The sequence below is a fragment of the Gadus macrocephalus genome, chromosome 7 (genome assembly GCF_031168955.1).
Source record: "Gadus macrocephalus chromosome 7, ASM3116895v1".
Classification (NCBI taxonomy): Eukaryota; Metazoa; Chordata; class Actinopteri; order Gadiformes; family Gadidae; genus Gadus; species Gadus macrocephalus.
The window spans coordinates 3,984,233-3,993,457 of NC_082388.1; the positions used below are offsets into that span (position 1 = coordinate 3,984,233).

General features: G+C 42.0%; 2 long non-coding RNA genes across 2 annotated transcripts in view; one reads left to right on the forward strand and one right to left on the reverse strand.

Moving 5' to 3' along the window:
- LOC132460786 (uncharacterized) overlaps positions 1-7,626 on the forward strand; it is a 52,020-nt gene extending 44,394 nt beyond the window's left edge. The window contains exon 2 of the long non-coding RNA XR_009526442.1: positions 7,227-7,626. This is a non-coding gene — a long non-coding RNA (uncharacterized LOC132460786). The remainder of the gene's footprint in view (positions 1-7,226) is intronic.
- Positions 3,096-4,135, reverse strand: LOC132461248 (uncharacterized). The gene is made up of 2 exons (XR_009526571.1): positions 3,864-4,135; positions 3,096-3,457 (listed from the first exon to the last, which is right to left on the reverse strand). It is a non-coding gene; the product is annotated as an uncharacterized LOC132461248 (long non-coding RNA).
- Positions 7,627-9,225: the final 1,599 nt, after the last annotated feature.

The window sequence follows — 9,225 nt, forward strand, 5'->3', positions numbered from 1 at the left end:
ATATATGATATACATATGTATGTATGTATGTATGATGTATATGATATGTATATATGATATGTATGATACGTGATATATGATATGTATGTATGATATGTATGATCTGTATGATCTGTATGATGTATAATATGAGGGGCCGCCTGGGACATAATTCATACTTGGTCTTACACACACTATTATAATCTTGCATATACACCACTATACTCATACACACACACACAATTAAACTCCTTTTACATGTAAGTATAAGAGTGTATAGTAGTGTATGTGAGAGGGTATAGTAGTGTATGTAAGAGGGTATAGTAGTGTATGTAAGAGAGTATAGTAGTGCATGTAAGAGAGCAGAGTAGTGTATGTAAGAGAGTATAGTAGTATGTGTAAGAGAGTGTATGTAAGAGAGTATAGTAGTATGTGTAAGAGAGTATAGTAGTGTATGTAAGAGAGTATAGTAGTATGTGTAAGAGAGTATAGTAGTATGTGTAAGAGAGTTTGAATGAAACGGGAGTGAGTTTGAATGAAACGGAAGTGAGTTTGAATGAAACGGAAGTGAGTGTGAATGAAACGGAAGTGGGTTTGAATGAAACGGAGGGGTTTCCTCATTACCATTTACCTCCACAAACATAAAGTGTCCGTGGAAAATAAAGTAAATAAGAAGAAATACCACTGACATCATTTTGCCACGGTTGTTTCTGCTGCTTGATTTAATAGGCCTATCTCACAAAAATCGGAAATGACGTCACACCAGGTAAACATTCTTCCGGCGAAGTCATTTTTGTGTTGCCGTCAATGCAAAAATGGACTAACTCAGTTGCAGTTTTCCTCTTCTTCTGAAGTTCAGATCATTTTCATTATTCTTTCTTACAAACAGTACAGTAGCGTGCTTAAGACTTGGCCCACCTAGCTTGCTGCAATGTTGTGGCTGTACAGACCTATGTATTTTTCTGCCTCTTCATTAAGGCACAAGCCGTAAGTAAAGGAAATGTGTTCAGTACATTAAAAGGACAAACATCTAGGCTAGTTCATGTTATAACATTGCTAAAACAACAGATGTAATGGTGGCCCAAGAGTTTTGCACGGAACTGTACATGGCTTTTCTGCGGTTGCAGACTCCTTGCCAGTTTCCAATGGCCTTATATCAAGGTCCTACCTACTAAGGTCAGTAACTCAATTCTTATGGTGTTCACAGATCACCCTGGAGGCTGTTGGACACCTGGGTCTCTCAGAACACAGCTGTAGCTGTGCTGCGGGCAAAGGCTTCTGTAGCCATATAACCGCTCTGCTCTTCCAGACAGCGCATTATGTGCAGCTGGGCCTTGATGTGGTTCCACCTTCCCTGGTCTGTACCAGTCAACCACAGGTGTGGCATCGACCTCGAACACACGTGTGCTGTCGTGTCCTCTGTTCAAATCATACACTTCAGTATTTATCTAGAGTATATGAGCATTTCCTGTATGACTAAATTTTTGTTGTTCGTTTCAGGGAATCCATCCAGAGGCTGTGAGTGACCTGGGGTCTCATTTATAAAACTGTGCGTGGGATCGTTACTAAAAGTGTACGTACGCCCAAAAGCCAACTTTTGCGTGCGCCAAAAAATATTCAAACTTATAAAACCCTGTGTACGCACACCGTACGCAATCTTTGCTTCATAAATCACAGAGTGCCTACAAGTGTGCGCAGCTGAATCAGCTTCACGTTCCGCCCTGTACACGCCCCCTTTTTAACCATGAATGGTCAATGCAAATGACCTCATGAATTCGATCTGCATATAAAACAGACTCAGATGCAAGTATTATGTCTTGTCGGAAACAATGGCAGAAGTACTGAGAAAAGCAAAAAAGCGAAATTTCACGGAGGTTGAAGTGGAGACACTTGTGGGTGAGATGGAGGCCCGAAAGGTAGTTTTGTTTTGTTTGCAGCAGTGAACTCTGTCAATAGCACGGAGCGCACAGTCCCAGAATTAAAAAAGAAGTGGTCTGACATAGAGTTACATATTTTTATGTAGCCTAGTGTTATGGTCCCTAAATACCCTCTCCCTCCGAATCCTGCCATTTGCATGGTCCGCCAGAAGTGCCATATAGTGCAGCATTACCACGGCGCAGACCTCTGTATTTATAGGGTTACGGTAAGACTGACCGAGAACACCTTGGATAATCAGTTTGTAATCACCCACGTAAAATGTTCTTGAACATAACCCCTTTTTAATGCGTGATTTGTCATGAAAAGCATCAAGAGTAACGGACAACGTTTGTGGTGAGGAGTGTGGCTTGGTTTTCCACACTTTAATTGACATTTGATTATGTGTTTACAGTGTCACATAAAAATATTATGTTATTGACACATGTTGGACAGATGCTTTATTCCATGCAGTCGCGCCGTCAGTGGACAGTATGGAGTGACGGGATTAAATATAGAGAATCTTTTTTATTTGTATTCTAAGGAGATGTTTCTGGAGTAATAACTGAGAAATAACGCAGTAGATTTAAATTATTCTGATTAGGATTTAACGCATGATACGGGTTGAAATTAAATTTATGAAGGGCGATGATAAAACATAATCGGTCTTCTCACTCTACAATTCTTCGGTCTGACTTCAGTTCACAACCACACCATCTGTGTCGCCAATTCTCCTTTTCCTCCAAACCATGCGTACGCATGGGTCAGAGTTTGCTTAGGGCTGCGCACATTTTCCCGTCAAGTTGGTTTTTTATAGATCACAACCTTGGCGTGGAAAGTCACGTACGCCAATTTCAGCCCCATTTTGTGCGTACGCAACGGTTATAAATGAGACCCCTGGTGGTGAAGAAACCCAAGTCGGTGGGGAAGAGTCAGGTCCACACTCTACAGAGCGTATGCTGGTAAGACATTTGTTTTGCAATTTGCACTGTGTTAAACTTGCTCATTATGACAAGATGCATATTAGAATATATCTGTTATCACTACAATGTAAAAAAAAAAACAGTCCCATTTTTATTTGACGTTTCCTCTAGGGCCCCTACCAGAACAACACATCTTGGCGTCTGGAGCAAAGCTGAGTTAGATTCACCCTTGCCCTTTGATGTCCCACATCCTAGAGGGAATATCCAGCTTGGAATTGGTACCCTCTCAGCTGTGCTGACCTGGAAGATGTCAGCAATGACCTGTTCTTTAAGGCCAGTTGCTACTCTACAACAGTAGATGAAAAACTCATCAATGACTGGAATCTTCCTTGAAGGGCTTGGTGTTGGAATCGCCTCTTGTCCAATCCTCTGTGCTTTGCTCCAATAAACAATATATTGTGTTGAGGGGCAAACAGACTCCCAAAACACTTGAAACACTTCTTGAGATGGAAACCGAGTGTAATATTTCATGGTCTGATCAGACACACAAAATCTGTTGAGGACAGTTTGTGGCCCCATGGACATTTCTTGCAGCCTTGCCTCCAGCTCAGCAATATACTCCAGGGCATCATCCAGTGAACCTACAAAAAAAGAAGACAAATCAGTCTTCATTACCATTCATTAGTATTCACCCTTTATTTTTATTGTATTGTTATTCTGTATACTTAACAATTTATTTATATTATTATTTATTTATTTGTACTGTTTTCTGTTTTTCTTTTTTATATATTAACAAGAGGTTAAATGTTGAGTGTTGTACATAGAGAGCAAAAACCAAAGTCAAATTCCTCGTTTGTTCGCAAACCTGGCCAATAAAGCTGAATCTGAATCTGCATTAATATGCAACCCCAGTTTAACAGTATGTCTGATGTTGATTGAATGTTTTAACGTTAACCATGCCGTGTTTGGCAAAAGTATACAATATAGCCCAAGAAGTGCTGAACACAAATAACAGACATAACAGCTAGTTAGCGCACATCTACTTACCGGCAGGGGGGCGTGTCGCGTAGTCATGTTCCCCGGTACCTCTCCGGTCCGTTTGTGTTTTGTCCTCTCCTTCAGCTTTTAGAGCTGACACCCGTTTATACACGGGTGTTTTCTTCGGGGCTGTGATGTAGCTGTTCCAGTCAAAACGACTGGGAACAGCTCCAGTATTCAGCGTAGCACTCCCGTCGTCATAATCAGCCGCTGAGAAATGCCGACTACAGACCAGTGTACTCCCCTTCTGAATTACGAAATTAACTCCTTCATCCCGTATGATCGCCCTGGGCCCCGTTTCCCAATATCGATGGATCTTCGCTCGTAAGAGGGTGCGAAAGGTGGACCTTTCGAACCGTCGATAATTTCTTTGGAGCGTTTCCCGAAACTCCTCTTAACGTGAACGCGCATTCGCTGCACTCAAGAGGAACGTAGGATTGTACCTGTCCACTGACATGGTGCTGAAACGGGCTATGACGCAGGGGGAGACGCAGGAATGTCGGAGGAAAATGGGGTTAAAAAGGGTTAAAATCATAGGCGTAGCGGCCATATACATTGGGGGGTACAAGTCCCCCCCAATGTTCAGATATGCCCAAATGTCCCCCCCCAATAAATCGCTGGGAATAGGGATATAGCAATTCAATATTTATATGGGTAGAACACTTAGGCTTTCCCTGAAGTACACTCCGTTCCCTGAACGCATCTCTGCACACAGTGCGCGCCGCACACCCTCAATAACTCAATCCGATTCTATCTACAGCTCTTACAGCCAATGAGAATATGGCTGTTCGGGCTAGCTAGCCAATGGGATAGATCCATGATTTGATTCGTCCCCGCACGTGCGGCTCGGTGACGGTGACTTGTGTCACTCGATTGCATTGGTCATCAACTGTCTTTTTTACATGACCACGGAATCAAAAACATCAACAACAGCAAATTAGTGGCATGTTACGATCGAAAACACAGGTAAGTTATGAAGCTTTTGATAGTGTCGTGGGTTTTTGTCGCTTCTCTAGCGAGCAGCATCATTAGCTATGTGTTACCTATGTAATAAGCCAGCTAGATGACGTTGGCCCCGGCCCCATTCCGTAATTCCAACGCCTCATTATGCCGACGTCTCAATGTTCCGAAATGTTCCCCATTAGATCTAAATGCATGGGCCGTTTGGTTTTAAATGTGCTGGGGACAGAGATGCATTCGGAAGTGCATTTTCAGAAGTGCTGGGTACAATGAGGATGTGGATCTTCCCTGTGGCATGTTCACTTTGGTGTGTTCAGAATAAAGAGAGTGAAGCACAGAGAGCAAGAACGTTTGGAGGATGAAAGCAGTGTGTGTCAATCTGGTAGTGACAGAGGTGAATAGCCTAAGAGAGGAGTTCTGGAAACTAGTAGAGCCTTGGCTTTTCCTATGTTCAATGCAATTTGTAAGTTACTTTGGTTAAAAGCGTCTGCAAAATGATTGTCAAAGAGTAAATATTAATGGTTTTAACCGAATTGTGACATTAGAGCAGAATCCTGTTGGCAGTGGCACTGATGTCTATAGTGTGTTTCAGTAGTCTGCTGGTAAATAGTTTGCTGATATCTGTGATATTATTCCTTCTATGTTTCCTCTGTTGTGTTCAGAGTAGAGCTAGTGAGCCAGCGGGAGAGACAGAAAGTTTGGAGGATGAAAGCACAGGGAGAGTTTGTCAATCTAGTGGTGGCATAAAAGTGAGTCGCCTAAGAGAGGAGTAAATATGAAAGGTTAAGACCGAATCATGACATTCAAGCAGAATCCTGTTAACACACATGTATATAGTGTAGGGTTGTCAAAAAAATGTATAGTCAGATACTAATCGATTAAAATAAAAAAAATAATGACGGATTAGATACTTATGTGCAACAGTATCGATACTAAAACCGCTGTCTTCATCATCTTCATCTCTTTTTTTTTTCTCGCCTCCTTCAGTTGACACAACTTTACACAGCAGCGTTGCAGTTGCTAATATAGCAATCTAATAATTATTAAGTCAAGTGTCATTCAAAGTTACAAAACATTGTATAATGTATGTATTCATAGATTAATCCATAACTAATCAGAAAACATTTAGGTTATGTCCTTGACCTGTCCAATTCTTTAACAGTGCATCATTCATTACGGCTAATGGTTTCACCATGAGATTAGCTCAGTGCGCTCTCTCATGAAACTCATCTATGTACTTATTAAACAAGTGGTTGAAAATATCTGAAAATCTTATGTTTTCTGAGGGGTAACAAAAGTTTTGGGGTGACTTCTATTTAGGTCCATGAGATAGATGCACCTGGGTGGGTTTTACTCAACATTGGCAAATGTGATGGTAATGCAATAAAAAATGTAATGGAAGTACTGGCTGGATTTTGTGTCCTTGTTGTGGTGGTGCAGGTGTTTGTTTGTGTGTGTTTTGTAAAAAAGACAAAACATCAATGAATTGAATGTGGGGAAAAAAGGAACTGACTGGATTGGTTGAAATATTGAGGAGCACAAAATGTTATATTTAATTAAAAAAGTAAAGGAAAAACTGAGCTCTGAAGTATTTGTGTGTCAACCTTTTCCCAATTTCAAGTCTTCCACACTCCCAGACTGCTTGGTCACATCCAGTATTAAAGTGTTTTAAACATCCATCCCTAGAAAGGTCTTCAAAATTAGGTGCTAGGTATTGAGATTTTGCTCTCAGAGTGCACCAGATTAATGCATGTTCAAAATCTTTGCCTGGGGGGGCCGGACCCCGCCCCCAGGCATTTGTCCCCCCCAATGTTGAAACCATGGCTACACCTCTGGTTAAAATATCTCCCCATCAAGGCCAACCGCAGAGTAGCCTACGAAAAGAATAGATTGCAATAATATGAATGCTAAAGATATTAAAACACAATTGATTAAGCCGAGGCCGACATATATATCAGTCCTGATCCTGAGCGCACGATCGGGAGGTGGAAGTTGCGCTTTAGATGCCTTCACAAGTCCAGCGGAGGGCTCCAGTTTTCGCCGGCCAAGTCATGCGCTGTGATATGTGTGACAGCTATGTTGCACAAAATTGCAGGTAAGGCTGGGGTAGCTTGGGTTGAACCGGAGGACATTGAGGACGATGACGACGAGGAAGATCGGTGTGAGGACGGCCTCCCTCATAACTACGCGGCTAGTTTTCATGCACGTCGAAGAGTGATTGAGACTTTTTTCTGTTTTTCTTTTATATATATTAACAAGAGGTTAAATGTTGTACATAGAGAGCAAAAACCAAAGTCAAATTCCTTGTTTGTTCGCAAACCTGGCCAGTATAGTAGTGTATGTGAGAGAGTATAGTAGTGTATGTGAGAGAGTATAGTAGTGTATGTGAGGGAGTATAGTAGTGTATGTGAGGGATTATACAACGGGGGACCTAAATCCAGCGATCTGATTGGTTCCCAACTGTTGTATAATGAGCGTATACATAACTGCTATGACGCCCGATCATTTTGTGAAAGTTTGCATATCACTCCGCGCCTGGAAGTAGAAACAGTTACAAAGTAAAACATATGTTGGATGATGGGAGAGGGTGTAAATGTTGTTACTCCGGGAGTGAGCAAGGCGATGGAGAGACTAACGAAAGCTAAGGCACACGGCGAGTAATCTGCTCCATAGGATAAATTGCCGGCGAACCGCTCTAGCGGAGCCTTCTCTCGGAGGGACGCTAAAGTGTGTTGCATAGCGACCGTCGATGCATAGCGGCAGCCAGGAGGGACTACTTTTTTGTATTCTTTAATAAAACGGCTATTTTGACTTTCTTTTTTTTTGAAGGGGGTCGCCGGCCCTCCGCTGCGCGTCGGGCCGGACAACGCCCCTTAACAGTGGTATAATGAGCACATACCACAGCCTGGCGTGATCTATTGCTTAAGTATAGTAGTGTATGTGAGAGAGAATAGTAGTGTATGAGAGAGAATAGTAGTGTATGTGAGGGAGTATATAAGTGTATGTGAGAGAGTATAATGCCGCTTTTCCACCGCACATGTAGCTCGACTCGACACGACTCGACACGACACGACTCGACACGGGAGCAGCACGGGTCCTTTTCCACCGCAAATAGTACCTCCTGGACGTGGGCGGGGTCGGCTGCGCGAAAGGGCCGTGACGTATTTTTGTACGCGACGCAAACAACACCTACGCAACCCACACATAGACAGAACCCACATAACAACAATGGAGGACATCGATGCGATTGTATTCGTGTTCGTATTATTAGCTGGCATGTTGAAGAAGTTGAAGAAGTGGAATATGTTGGCTGCGGCGCTGCTATGGCTGTTACCAGCATGGTTGCCATGTCGCTCTCGTGACTTCGTCACACTCTCTGGCCAATCAGTGGCCGGCCGTCTGCCGACGTCACCTTTTAGCATCGGCTCAGCTCGCTTGGAACCTAGAGCGAGGCGGTACTAGAAAAAGCAGCCACTTCAGGTACCAGATACCATGTTTTCGCGGTGGAAACGCAAAAAATGCGAGCTGAGTCGAGTCGAGTCGAGTCGTGTCGAGCTGGTACCATGCAGTGGAAAAGCGGCATAATAGTGTATGTGAGAGAGTATAATAGTGTATGTGAAGGAGTATAATAGTGTGTGTAAGACCAAGTATGAATTCTGTCCCAGGCGGCCCCTCATAGTATAATGTGATATATGATATATATGTATGATAAATGACATGTATGATATATGAAATGCATGTATGATATGCTGCATGATCTGTATGATGTATAATGTGATATATGATATATATGTATGATATATGACATGTATGATATATGATAGGTATGTAAGTATGATATATGAGATGTATCTTTGATATGTATGTATTATATGTATGTATGGTAGATATATGTAAGACATATGATATGTATGTATGATATATGATATGTATGTATGATATGTGTGAAATATGATATCTATGATATATGATATGCATCTATGATATGCATGATATATATATGATATTTATGTATAATATATGATATGTATGTATGATATATTATATGTTTGATAGTATGTATGATCTATGATATGTATGATATATATGCATGATATATGATGTGTATGATATATGAAATTTATGTATGATATATGATATAGCAAACAGCTACCTGGATAAAGCAGGTTTTGTGTAATGCGTATGAAACATGCATCAGAGAACAGCCCTGTTAATCAAGCGCAGAGAGAGAGAGAGAGAGAGAGAGAGAGAGAGAGAGAGAGAGAGAGAGAGAGAGAGAGAGAGAGAGAGAGAGGGAGACGAGAGAGAGAGAGAGAGAGAGAGAGAGAGAGAGAGAGAGAGAGAGGGAGGCGGAGACAGAGAGAGGGAGAGTCTGCACCACTGGCAGAAACGAGGTCCATCCATATTGTGT